This window comes from Lactuca virosa, chromosome 9 (genome assembly GCF_052849685.1).
Source record: "Lactuca virosa cultivar CGN04683 chromosome 9, Lactuca_virosa_CGN04683_v6, whole genome shotgun sequence".
NCBI classification, from domain to species: Eukaryota; Viridiplantae; Streptophyta; class Magnoliopsida; order Asterales; family Asteraceae; genus Lactuca; species Lactuca virosa.
In genome coordinates this window covers 248,257,449-248,271,765 of record NC_136434.1, presented here as the reverse complement: position 1 = coordinate 248,271,765, position 14,317 = coordinate 248,257,449, and the positions used below count along the sequence as shown (strand labels likewise).

At 35.7% G+C, this 14,317-nt stretch overlaps 2 pseudogenes; both read right to left on the bottom strand.

Moving 5' to 3' along the window:
- Positions 1 to 552: 552 nt before the first annotated feature.
- LOC145140454 (G-type lectin S-receptor-like serine/threonine-protein kinase SD1-1) lies at positions 553 to 2,593 on the bottom strand (annotated as a pseudogene).
- An 80-nt stretch (positions 2,594 to 2,673) lies between these two features.
- On the bottom strand, positions 2,674 to 4,205 carry LOC145140453 (uncharacterized; annotated as a pseudogene).
- Between the last annotated feature and the right edge of the window lie 10,112 nt (positions 4,206 to 14,317).

Genomic DNA, 14,317 nt, shown 5'->3' with positions numbered 1-14,317 from the left:
TGGTATGGCATCCAACTATATATTTTTTTGTCTATTTTCTTTGCCAATGCCAATTAGGCCACTAAGCTTAGGAAAATGATTCTTTGGATCATTTTGTAAATAGGATTTTGAATATATGGTTAGCAAGTGCTGATGTGGGTGATAATCAACATTAAAATTGTAAATGCAGTGACATATTTAACATACAAATTATAAATTCAAAAGTCATTTGCATTATGTCTCCAAGTTTGTGTATTCCTTTGATATAAATTATAAATTCAAAATATCTCATAAATGATAAGATTTACGTATTATATAAAAATCAGGTCAAAACAGGAAGTGGGGTAGATAACATACCTGACTTGAGTATTTCTTTTCCTTGAATATTAAAAATAAAGCTGAAATTCTATGTGATCAAACGTCTCTTCCTAATGTCCCGAATCTGAAATTCTTCAACTTCCATTTGAAAGAAATTCAACAACTTAGTGTTGATGTCTTTTAGCTTCAGTGAGTAAGTGGACTTCTTGATGATTAATGCAAATATTTGAAGAACAGATGCTATCATAAAAGATGTTAAACGGTGAATTTTGCTATTCTTACATATCCAATAAGATTGAAAGTATGGTCATGATGACCGAAACTGCTATTTCTTCTTTCCACTGACGATTTCCAAGATCAAGACTCCAAAGCTGAAGATATCAGACTTGATAGAGAAAGTCCCTTCCATTGCATACTTAGGAGACATATAACCACTGATACAACAAGATCGATATGACATTTCAATAATTGACCATGGAAACATATAACTTAATTGTAATTTTGATATTGTAACTTTGTAACTAAGACAACTTACTATGTTCCAACCACTCTGTTAGTGATTGCCTCGGTCTCATTTTGCTTGAATATTCTTGCCATACCAAAATCAGAAATCTTCGGGTTCATACTCTCATCTAAAAGAATGTTGCTAGCTTTTAGATCTCGATGGATAACTCTCATCCGTGAGTACTTATGCAGGTATAACAACCCTTGAGAAATTCCTTCAATTATGTCGAATCATTTACGCCAATCCAACTCTGTCTTTCTGTTTTCATCAGCAAGACATCGAAAGAAAAGAGTCTTTTACGAAAATATCACAAGTAAAACCATTGTATACATTTATGTTACAAACATTTCATACCAAAGAGGAAGAAATCTAAGCTTTTGTTGGGCATATATTCGTATATTAACATCTTTTCTTCACCATGAATGCAACAACCAAGAACCTGAACAAGATTTGTATGCTGGAGTTTAGCAATAAGTACTAGTTCATTCTTGAATTCCACGAGCCCTTGCCCTGATGTTCTTGAAATCCTTTTGATTGCAATTTCTCGTCCATCACTTAGTCTTCCCTGTTTTTTATAATTTCATGATCTCTCTTTTTGTCAGATTAGAGGTACAAATGCAAAAACATAAAACATGCATCAAATTAGTTTAAAGTAACATAACCTTGAAAACAGGTCCAAAACCACCTTGTCCGAGCTTATTCTCAAATGAGAAATCATCAGTGGCAGCCATGATAGAGGCAATTCTAAATAATAACAAGTCATTTCCTTTCCCACCATTGTTTTCAAGCTGATGTATATCCTTGAAGCTTTCAGAAGCTGTCAACTCCAGGAAATACTCATCTCTCTTCTGTCTCTCGTATTCTACGATCAGTATTAATGAATTAACAAAATAGGCAACTATATCGTACAAACAGAAGCTAGAATTATCATCATTTCTAATTATATACCTTTTCGTTTATGCTTTCTCTTCTTTATATACCATAAAATGCCAAAACATAGGAAAAAGAGAGGAATGACAACACTAATGAGTATCCATTCCCAATTCTTGCTCTTTTCTGTTTTGGTACCTACATATTGACTTGTTTAGATTCTAAAATGATCAGAAGGTAGCTAAAATCATTGGAAATTAACATTATTACCTGTACTTGGATTGATTGGATTTTGGTTGATCACATACTTTAAAGTAGAGTTATCATGAGGATTAACTAAAAAGTTATTACTTCCAGTCCATATAACACAGCCAGTTCCATTGATGTTACTACTATTAAACCCCACACAAGTGCAATCATTCCAACACTTAACAAAACAATCGCTAATACTTAAACTCGAGTTGTCATCAATACAAGTGAATATATGAGTCGACCCATAACCGGATACATTGAAGTTGCAACCTGTCCTACCCCAGATACGACCTGACCACCCAACCGGAGCTTGAAAAGAGCGTGCAGTACCCTTTGTTAGCTCAAATCCAGTATTGGAATCAGTCCAGCCATTGACTCCAGGCCAAACAGTGAACCCACAGTCATTTACAAAAGTAAAAGTAGTCCCTGAAAGTGCAAAAGAAATCAACATTCACCAAATGAAAGTTGGGTTTTTTTTCCTTTTGTTTTTTTACCGAAAATAAAATTCTAAAATCTATATAGAAAGATTGATGACTTCACCTTGCGACCTTGAAGTTCCACTTGCACTGCAATTTTTCTTTGTACAGTGGTAAGTTCCCTCAAGACTCGTATCAAATCATCACCTTTTTCACCTTCATCATTAAAATAACAAGCCAAACTACAAATCATTAATTTCAATTGATAAAAATTAATTTAAGGATAAAATAGATTTACCTAATATGCTATAAAAGGTCAAGTGTTCCAAATTTTCATATGATCTTGTGCAACCCTATATTGAGATCTGAGGATATGGAAATGAGGAGAGGAAGCGAGTGGTGGCAGGAGGCTTTGAACATACATTTTTGCTGTCAAATATGTGGATCATGGGGTCTGCTGTCAAAAAATCTAGGGACCACGTCTGGTTGATCAAAGCTGATTGTGATTCGCTACCGAATTCATGTATTTCAGTTCGTCTTAATCTGATGTCAAACAATCTGATCTTCCTCTATGGAGTACTGCAAATACATACAAATTGTAATATAAATATTAATAAAATATTCAATTTTTTTATATTAATTTTTTTCACTTTCATTTTCACCTGGTTTGAACCATGGAAAGATTGAAGTCATAAGGATTTGGTAGACACTCATACACTTGCTTTCAATCTGATGCTTGTAATCCGCTCTTCCAGTTTGTAAATCGAATCCAATTATCCTTTTATCAGCACCTACAGAAACCACCATCTGTTTTTGTCGCATCCCTGCAACTCCCATACTAGCTGAAGAATGCATACTTCTGTGCAACACTTTTGGTTTCCAAGAATCATCCCCGTTTTTATCACTCCATTGAACCACAACATGATCACTTCCACCAGTTACAAAAAAAGTATCTTCCCATGACATGAATGATATGGTGTTGATGATGCCCTTCGCATGTGGTTTATCTTCAAGGAAAGTTACACAGTTTTTCTCTTTTGGTTTATTCAGGTTGAGGACTGATATTTGAGGGTCGCCACCATCAGCAGTGTAGACAGCAAATAGGCTACCGCCATGTGGATGCCATGCTACATCTTCCGGCCACCTTCTGTGTTTGGTGGATGCACAGTCGGCTGTACTAAGAAGATATGCACTTGATCTGTTTTTTTTGTTTTTTTTTTGTTTTTAAAACACACCAAATTAGAAACTTATAAAATCAAAGAATATGTTTCTTTCATTCCTTCACCTAAAGTTTTGGTGTCACTTGGTACACAAATTGAATTGCATAATGTTCTATTTTAGCCTTCATTTCTGATGTCAACATTAAGAACAAAAGGTTCATGAATTTTACCAACATGCCACCGGGCGTTGTCTACATATCATCTTTCGTGTCTCTTACATAAAGAAGCATCATAATACAAATTCAAAAATAGTAACATGAAACAGATAAAAGATAAAGAACATACCCTCTGGATTGAAGTTGCCACAGATTTACAAGTCCATCCAGATGGTTTGTACCTACCCTCGGGTTCAGCGGACCCCATGATCCACATATTTGACATTAGGTTTAATGCCAAAAAACCCTCGCAGTCAATTAGACATCATCAGAAACGTGTGTTCAAAGCCTTATAGTGGAGGTAACCACACGATATGATAATTGGGTTTTTTGTTATATTGAATTCAAAGATAACGAGACTAGAATATTATGATATGAGTTAATGAGAGTGCAAGTTACCGTTTTTTATTCCTTCAATAAGATCCTCACCACCCACCAAATCAGCTCCTGCAGCTCTAGCCTCATCTGCATCTGCTCCATCAGCAAACATAGCCACACGCAAGGCCTACAATCGAACCTAGGGCTTGTAAGGATGACAAAAAATCACGGGTAACAAATGTTGTGAGGAATTAGAAGCCGTAATGCCATAAATCACTAACTCTAGGATAGAAGTAGCTAGAGGAGGTGTGACACTGCAGCGATGGTCGATGATTGAACATCGATGGTCGGCATGAGTGGGAGTCAAGCAAAACCAGCGAATCGATTGAACATGGAGAATAGATTGAGGAAGGGTTATGTGATACGAACTCGAAACCCTAGTTCAAGAAATAGTCGATTTTGTGGCCCTATGAATGTAAAGTGTTCGATTTCTTGTGAGAAATGAAGCGATAGAGATCGATCTATGGAGGATGTGGGTCGTTCTTTGAGGGATGAAAAAAACCCTAGTTTCCTAGACTTTGTGAGGACGGGGTTTTCTAATTTTCAGATTCCCACAAGGTATTAAGGAGGGGACACGATGTTTGATGAGACCGATAAGAAGGAGGTCAGGAGTGGCGGAGAAGCGGATCGGAGAGAAGAGAGAAGGGGGAGAGGGGAGAGTCGACTGCGAAGATGAAAGATAGAAAGAAGGTAGAAGACAGGTTTTCAAAATTTTGGGGATTTCGTTTCCCCCTCTAAAACGCACGTTTCATTAAAATTATAAAGCGACAGGTATAGAGGACGCACGTTTAAAATAAAGCGCCCTTAATTTCTTTTCTTCAGACACTAATTTAAGGGCACACAATAATGCGCGACATAAATCCTTAAATTTTTTGAAGAGATGCCACTTTTTTAATGTCACTCTCTTTTACGTAACATAAATCAATGAGTGTTGTGGTTTGCGCGTCGTAAAATGGTCTTTCTCTTGTAGTGTATAATGTGATACATTACAATCCAAAGCTAAAAGAGGCAAATTAACTCCTTGAGCATCCAAAACTCCAAGGAAAATTACCCATCCTTGAGCATAAATCACATCCAAAAAATAATCAAGAAGTCCAAACACTTCATAAAAACGCACTTCGAAATTTCAAATCTGAATCACTTCGTAGTTCATAATCAATACCAACTCCCCCTCAAAGTCACATCGGTCTTCAATCATAAAAAATCATTCGCTAAAAATGTGAATATCCAAAAACTTTCGAATACCCATATCGAAATATATCCCCCTTTTTATAATCAAAATATGATTATAAAACCTCCAAATGAGAATAAGAAAGTGCTCAAAGTGGATTTGGCCATGCAATATATTACATATATTACATTCGATAAAAACAATGGACAATCGTTTCGATTTTGACTTTCTCTGTTTGACCCTGATACATCATTGAATCAATTGCTATCTAATTCTCCATAAACAACAAAATTCACCTCCATCACAATCGTTATCAAATAACCATATCAGTCAAAATTCACAATTTTTTTCATTAGTTCTTGAACGTTCTATCAGTTCTTAAATATCGTGCTTTCACAACGAGTTCATTAAAGCCACCAAATCATCCTTAACTTCTCAGACCAATTCAATCATCAAACAAAATTAATACTGGAACAGGATTGATTCGGTTGACTAAATCAACACATAAAATCTATCAACTCATTTTTTTTTACAGTAAAGACCTAGAATCTGAATCGATGATGAACATTTTCAAGATTCAAATTGATTCACAAACTTGAATTCACAAACAAATCGATTGAAATTGATTTGACATTCAATAAGAAAATCACAAGAAATAATAATATTGATCATTTCATATGTTGAAGACTGAATCAAGAACATAAAACAAGTTGAGTCTTTAACTCAATATTTGGAACGTGAATGAATCAATGAAATCGAGAGTAAAATTGAATGGATTCTGCTTTAAATAAAAAATCCGATCATGATAATTTCAACAATTATGAAAACAACTTGAATTTGCAGACATTTTTTATCTCAAACCACGAATCACATGAAGTCGCAAATCACATTTGACAGAAGAACAGGAAAAAGTATATAACGAATTTGATTTGAATTTGGGCTTAGAAATGGATCCATAGAACAGTAACAAATCAAAGGATTTTTGGTTGAATCAAAAGAAATTGAATCACAATGAATTTGGGCTTGGTAAATTTAAAACATTTAATTGGATCAACAAATTTAACATGAAAAGAAAATAGATCCAATGGAGAGACTCACCAAAGATTTCAAATCTTTAGTCGATTACGCAAAAATGTTGTCATTTGGGACCGTTGTTCTTGAAATAGTTTCTTAAACCTCCAAGACTCGATTTAACGTTTAAGCACACATGCATAGATAATGGAGTACAATAAATTTTGTATAAGCATGTGCATGCTTGTATACAGTACTCTCTGCCTTTCTCTCTCTCTGTCTCGCTTTCTCTCTCTCTCTCTCTCTAAATCTAAACTACTCATCTATACAAAATATGGGAGCTCTGTCAACCTACAAAGTATACTAAACTAGTATATATAAGCAAGCTCAACCCATAACGCCTACTATATGAGAAGCCTTCCTCCTTCTCTAAGACCTTCACAATCACCTTCTACATCGAATAAGGGAAAGCCTTGTAAGTCAACATCCCATGGAGAGATTTTCACCCCAACAACTGTTGGATTAGGTGTCTAAGCCCATAACTATAATTGGTATAAACTTGAATTTATAGCATCACAGTCCTTTTAGGTTGCCCTCAAAGCTAGCAATTGGACAATATTATTTTGGAGAGAGAAAAGATTTATTATTTGATTAATTAATTGAAATATATAATTTGTTAATATATTTATAAGAATAATATCTTAGTTAAAAATTATGATATTTGATTAATAGTTAGTCAGCAACTAATTAGATTTAATTTTGGGATGAATTGGATTAATCTATAGTGCAAGGGACTGTTCGGAAATTTATTGATAGTTGAGGAAAAGGCTGTAGAACCTCTTTGTAAGAGGTTGGACGAAAACTTCTAAGAAGGGCCTAGAATTTTCATCCAAGGGCTCTTGGATGGAGACTCATGGGATACTTGGTCACCATGCAAAGGGATTAGGGTTTTCTCCATAAAACCTAGCTTTGGCTCTAAGCTACCTCACCTATATAAAAAGCCTTAGCCTTCTAAAATTTGGGGACTCCTAACCCTAGAAGAGTTTTGGCCGAAATTCTCCTCCTCCCTCTCCATAATCCTTAGTTGCTAGTCTTGGGTGTGATTCCATTAGAGGCACAACAATTTTGGTGCTTGCTTCCAAAGGATTAAGAAAAAGGTGTTCATTGTTATTTAAAACAATAACAATCAAGGTAAACATTCCTAACCCTAATTTCTTAATTTTCGAAAATAACCTAGTAATCTTAGGGTTCTTAATTGTTGTTCATAGTTATATATTCAATAGAGAAAACATAGATCTTTATTAGGGTTGCATGCACACTTAAGGGTTTAAGTTTATTGTTTTGCACAAAAACCATCAGTGGTATCAGAGCGTAGGGTTTGTTTTTTGTTGAATTGTTATAATTGTTGAACTTGAACAAGGAGAAGCAAATCAGAATCATCATTCAGTTCCGCCACCACGACGTGTTGACCTACGAATTTGTTCGACCACAGCATGGTAATTGCTAATCACGACGTGGTGGACAATCCAATCCATTAAAATCCGATTTTTTGCTTATCTCATAAATTGATTAGGATAATTACCTTAAATAATGTTTTAAATGAGTAAAACTGAATAATTATCTAAGTAATTGGATATCCTTATCTTGAATTCATGATTGGTTTATTTTTAAATTAAAATTATTTTCTTAAATTTGGAAATTTAAAATATAAACCCAAGTATTTTGAAAAAGTTTAAAATACACACCGATAATATATGTAACATTAAACGTTTAATATTACTATATGTATAAGACTAAGTCAGTCGAACCACTAGTACGCCTCATTCACGAATCCGATCTATAAGGGGGTATAAGGAAATTGCCTATAAAATGGCGATTGAATGGGTGTCCACTCTCACTCACTGCTTCCTTGATTGATGGTGGGTCGTTAGCTGAACGGGTTTGATAGGACCAATTAATTCTCATTAATAAGTATAATGTGATTAAAATGTAACTAAACTATTTTCTTTGAATCCCAATCTTAGTTACTTTAAGAAAATGTGAATTTGTATGCTACCATGAAATTGCACATTGCACTTTATAAGTCGCTACTGGAGCATGTGTAGTTAACCGACTCACTAACAGGGACTAATAAAGAGTGGAAATGGGTGTCTCGAAAATTATCATTGATTAATGGAGCGCATGTGGTTAACCGGAACATTAAAATGAGATGATAAATGACATCGAGAGTACCAAGATAATTTGCATGGTTATTCACATCTTGTTTTTGATTCTCGGTATCCCAGTCACAAATGGAAGAGCATAATCGAGATTAAACATGCCATTGAAGAGTTTCAATGAATCTCAAAAGACCTAGGAATTTCATTAAAAACCTAATTCGTTCAAATTTCATTTTTCAATGGTGAAATTGGTAAATCGTCATTTACCTACCTTTATATAATTTACAATTAGATTATGGAATCCCTTTTCTATGTTGTGAATTATTTACTTGGATCCAAGCCTTAATATTTCATTTTGGGTGTTATATTGAGGATTATTCTTATCTAACTAAAACTACCTTTCTTTTATAGATGTCTACTCCAACTGATGGTTCTGGTTCCTCCTCCCCCTCCAACAACAACAACTTATCATTGTTGAACATCTGTTCTAAGGTGCAATTGGATGACACCAACTATAACGATTGAATGCGCAACATAAATATGGCCCTTCGTTTTGAGGACAATGAATATGTCCTCGAGAGACCATCAGATGAGATCGACGAAGATAAGGACACTCCTGAAGAAATAGTCACCTACAAGAAACACTATAATGATGCCACAAAGGTTGTGTGCATCATGGTGGCCACAATGACTCCAGAATTACAAATATATTATGAGGATTACTGGTCGTATGAGATGAACAAGTACCTTATGGAGAAATACCATAAGAGAGCTCGTCAAGAAAAGTATGAGGTGGTAAAGTCCCTCATAACGAGCAAGATGAAAGATGGAGAGTCTGTGAGCAGCCACGTATAGAGGATGCAACGATACATGGATAGGTTGATCAAGCTCAATGTGAACTTTGATGAGGAATTGGCTATTGATTTAGTCTTGCACTCTCTACCTAGTTATTATGATCATATCATTTTGACTTATGATTTGAACAACAATGAGACAACCTTGTCTCTACTTCATAACCTCATGCGAACAGCTGAAGCAGGAATGAAAGGAAATAGTGTTGCCTCCACTACAGCTCCTACTCCAGTTCTGGCCCTAGGTCAAGGGAAAGGGAAAAAGAGGAAAGGTCCCCCCAAGCAAAACTGGAAGGGAAAGTCCCAAGCTGGGTCATCAAGTACATGACCAAAGGATAGTCCAATTCTGATGCTCCCTCTGTCTCTAACCCCAAAGAGGCCACTTGCTTCTACGATAATGACAAGGGGCATTGAAAATGAAGCTGCCCAAAATACTTGCAGGATATCAAGGATGGCAAGGTAAAGCCAACATCGGCAGGTATTTACATTATCTTATCTAATAACTCATCATATTCTCGTTCTTGGGTCCTTGATACGTCATGTGTATTTCATATTTTTTCTGATTTACAGGGGCTAAAAAGAAATGAGGATGTGGAGCACAGAAGGTATGAACTTAATCATGGGGAACATGCAATCTTCACCTGTCACCAATATTGGATTTTATGGCTTAGTGCTTAGTATTGAGTTAATATTAGATTTAATAAATTGTTGCTACCCATCAGAGATGACACGAAACATCATTTCCTTTCATGCGTTGTTTAAACAAGGTTTTAGATATTCTTTTAATGATGAGAATGGTTCTATTTCTGCTTATAAAAATGGTGTTTTTTTATTTTGAAGCTTTACCTTGTGATGGTGTGTATGAAAATATGATGATTTTAGACAATTTAGGTAATAGTGTTTTTCAAATTGATCCGTCTAATGGTATAGACAAAGCATGTTTGTGGCATTGTCGTCCTGGACATGTTAACAAGAAATACATCGCCTAACTCCAAAAGGATGGAGTGTTGGAATCATTTGACTTAAGGTAAGATGATACATGCGAATCTTGTCTATTGGGTAAGATGAAAAAATCACCTTTCACTGGTTCTTGTGAAAGAGGTAAAGGATTGTTGGATCTCATACACACAAATGTGTGTGGGCCCTTTAAATCCACCACGAGGGATGAAAATCGATTCTATGTGACTTTTACTGATGATTATAGCAGATATGGCTATATCTAGTTAATCAAGCATAAGCCATAAACTTTTGAAAAGTTTAAAGAGTTTAAACAAGAAGTCAAGAATCAATTGGATAGGAAGATAAAGACGCTTAGATCTGATAGAGGTGGTAAATATCTTAGTATCGAGTTCGACGACTACCTCAAGGAATGTGGAATAGTTTCAGAATTAACACCTCCTAGGACACCACAACATAATGGCGTGGCTGAGAGGCATCACCGAACCTTGTTAGACATGGTTCGTTCCATGATGATTCGAGCTTCTCTTCCAATCTCATTCTGGGGGTATGCCTTAAAGGACGCTGCCCACATTCTTAATCTTGTCCCAACTAATAAGGTTTCCAAAACACCTCACGAGATGTAGACATGGAACATTACCTCGTTAGCACATATCAAGGTCTGGGGTTGTGAAACTTTCGTTAGACGAGAGACTCACGACAAGCTTGAATGTCGAAGTGAAAGATGTATATTCATCGGGTATCCACATAAGTCCTTTGGATATTTGTTCTACAGACCTAGTGGGAACATGGTTTTTATAGCATGAATGGGAGTCTTTCGCAGGATATATATATATATATATATATATATATATATATATATATATATATATATATATATATATAGAGAGAGAGAGAGAGAGAGAGAGAGCTCATATCCAAAGAGGACAATGGGAGTACCATTGATCTTGAAGAGATTCAAGAGTCAAACGATGAAGGAAACTATGAAGACGCTAGGGTTCAACTTGAGGAAGAAGTTCCAGTTGAACCAGTTGACGAGACATTACCTCTTAGACGTTCCACTAGAGTTAGAATACAACCTGAGTTATATGGTTTCCATATTACTACAGAAGTTGGTACGTTAATCAGTGATAGTATACTGGTAAATTTGGATGAACCATCTAACTACAAGGAAGCAATGGCAGGCCCTGAGGCTGCCAAATGGAGGCAATAGACAGCGAGATCAAGTCCATGTATGAGAACGAAGTTTGAAATTTGGTTGATAATGTACCAGGTCGTAAGACAGTTGGGTGCAATTGGATCTTCAAGAAGAAGACCGACATGGATGGAAAGGTACACACTTTCAAGGCTCGATTGGTTGCAAAGGGCTTTACTCAAACCCTAGGGGTTGACTATGATGAGACCTTCGCACCAGTAGCTAAGATTAAATCTATTAGGATAATGCTCGCTATAGCTGTGTTTCATGACTATGAAATTTGGCAGATAGATGTCAAAACTGCTTTCCTTAATGGGAAGTTGGCTGAGGATGTTTACATGAGTCAACCATAGGGTTTTGCGGATGCAAAAGTATCCGAATAGAGTGTGTAAGCTTGAGAAATCAATTTATGGATTGAAACAAGCTTCTTGCAGATGGAATCTTTGCTTTGATGAGAAGGTCAAAAAGTTTGGCTTATTTAGAAGTGAAGATGAATATTGTGTATATGTCAAAGCTAGTAGGAGTATAATAACCTTCCTGGTATTGTATGTTGACGACATACTTCTTATAGGAAACGCCATTCCAACCTTGCAAGAGGTTAAGTCTTGGCTTGGAAAGTGTGTCACTATGAAGGATCTGGGAGAGGCTGCTTATATTTTGGGAATAAGAATTTTGAGAGATATGAGTAAAAGACTAATTGGACTTAGTCAAAGTACATACTTGGAAAAGTTATTAAAGCATTTTAGTATGGAAAATTCCAAGGAAGGAGAACTGCCTATCCATAGTAATACCAAACTGAGTAAGACTCATAGTCTGAGTACCGATGCATAGATAGCAAAAATGATTAAAGTTCCATATGCTTCCGCCGTTGGATCTATCATTTATGCTATGGCATGTACTCGCCCTAATGTGGCTTTTGCTTTGAGAATGGTTAGTCGTTATCAAGGAAATCCAGGTAGAGCTCATTGGATAGCAGTTAAGAATATTCTCAAGTATCTATGAAGAACTAAGGACTGGGTCCTGGTGCTTGGTGGCAGTGATACGTTAAGAGTAACTGGGTATAGTGATGCCAGCTTTCAAACAAATAGAGACAACTTTCGTTCTCAATCTGTATGGGTGTTTACCCAAAATGGAGGAGCGGTAACCTAGAAAAGTTCCAAACAGGAGACGGTGGTTGATTCTACATGTGAATCAGAGTACATAGCGGCGAGCGAAGCATCAAAAGAGGTTATTTGGTTAAAAAACTTCATTTGAGACCTTGGAGTTGTTCTAGCCATCAAGGAGGCAATGGATATTTTCTGTGATAATTAAGGGGCGGTTGCCTTAACAAAGGGACCAAGAGATCATGGCAGATCAAGACATATCAACAAAAAATACCATTTCATCAGACATAGAGTAGAAGAAGGTCATCTCGTCGTGAAGAGGGTATCATCGGAAGAGAATCATGTGGATCCCCTCACAAAGGTTCTTAGTAGGGACAAGCACGTTCATCATGCTAGGAGTATTGGTCTGAAAGATGATATTAGTTTTAGTAGTTAGATAGTTATTTTGGAACTTGTAACAAAATAAATGTAATTGACTTTTGGTGATTAAATAATGGAGATTTATTTATGAGTTGTATTACTACCTTCTGTCTATTGTTTATTTTGTGTTTCATTTTGCATGTTTTACTTCCCGAATAATTGGATTATTCAAACGTCCACAGTCGATCATACTTTTGGAAGTAAGTAGTGAATCAAGACTATATTGAATTGGATTGTAGATTGTCTGAAGAGTTTTAAACATGGCAATGGTGTTGCTGCAATATTCAAGAGTACTTTGAAATGGATATTTAAGTATTGGATTAACCCACGCTCATAAAATTACTTCATGGAATTTATCATGAGTAAGTCTAAGATGATAATATCTTATAATCTTTAAACGGAGATATATGAGTTGTAGTTTAAAACTTGGTTATGTATTGATGATACTTAAACACATCAGTAACTTGATGTTATCAAAACATATGGTTGCGTATGATTTCATGAATAAATGGTGCAAGCATATAAGTCAAAGTTTATCTGTTCCTTTTGCCTTAATGGGAAAAGTGATATCTTTGGGCCCCTCGGTGATTTGGTGTTGACTTATAGTGTCGGGCATAACCAGGACTTGATTGATGTGTTCAATTAGTAGTTCTTTTTCATTACAATCAGAAATCAGGAAACAAAGTCTTGGACAATGAGATTGATTCTGTTCCATGTGTCATATCTGAATTATATCTTGCAGAATGGAGGATTATATGATCACTTATCTTAGGACACGTAACTAACTGGGTCAGAGCTTGACAACAACTTTTGGAAGCTACAACTTGCTGATCAGTTTAGAAGTTATACTGGCGATTATAGTTATTAGACTTATACAAGTGAGAGACTGTTGGATTAGGTGTCTAAGCCGATAACTATAATTGGTATAAACTTGAATTGATAGCAGCACAGTCATTTGGGTTCCCCCCAAAGATAGCAATTGGATAGGATTATTATAGAGAGATAGAATGATTTATTATTTGGTTAATAAATTGAAATATATAATTTGTTAATATATTATGAGAATAATATACTAACTAGAAATTATGATATTTGATTAAAAATTAGTTAGAAATTAATTAGATTTAATTTTGGGATTAATCAGATTTATCTATAGTGCAAGGGACTGTTTGGCAATTTATTTATAGCTGAGGAAAAGACTCTAGAACCTCCTTGTAAGAGGTTGGACGAAAACTTCTAGGAAGGGCCTATAATTTTCGTCCAAGGGCTCTTGGATGGAGGCTCATGGGTTGCTTGGTCACCAAGCAAAGGGATTAGGGTTTCCTCCTTAAACTCTAGCTTTTGCTCTAAGCTACCT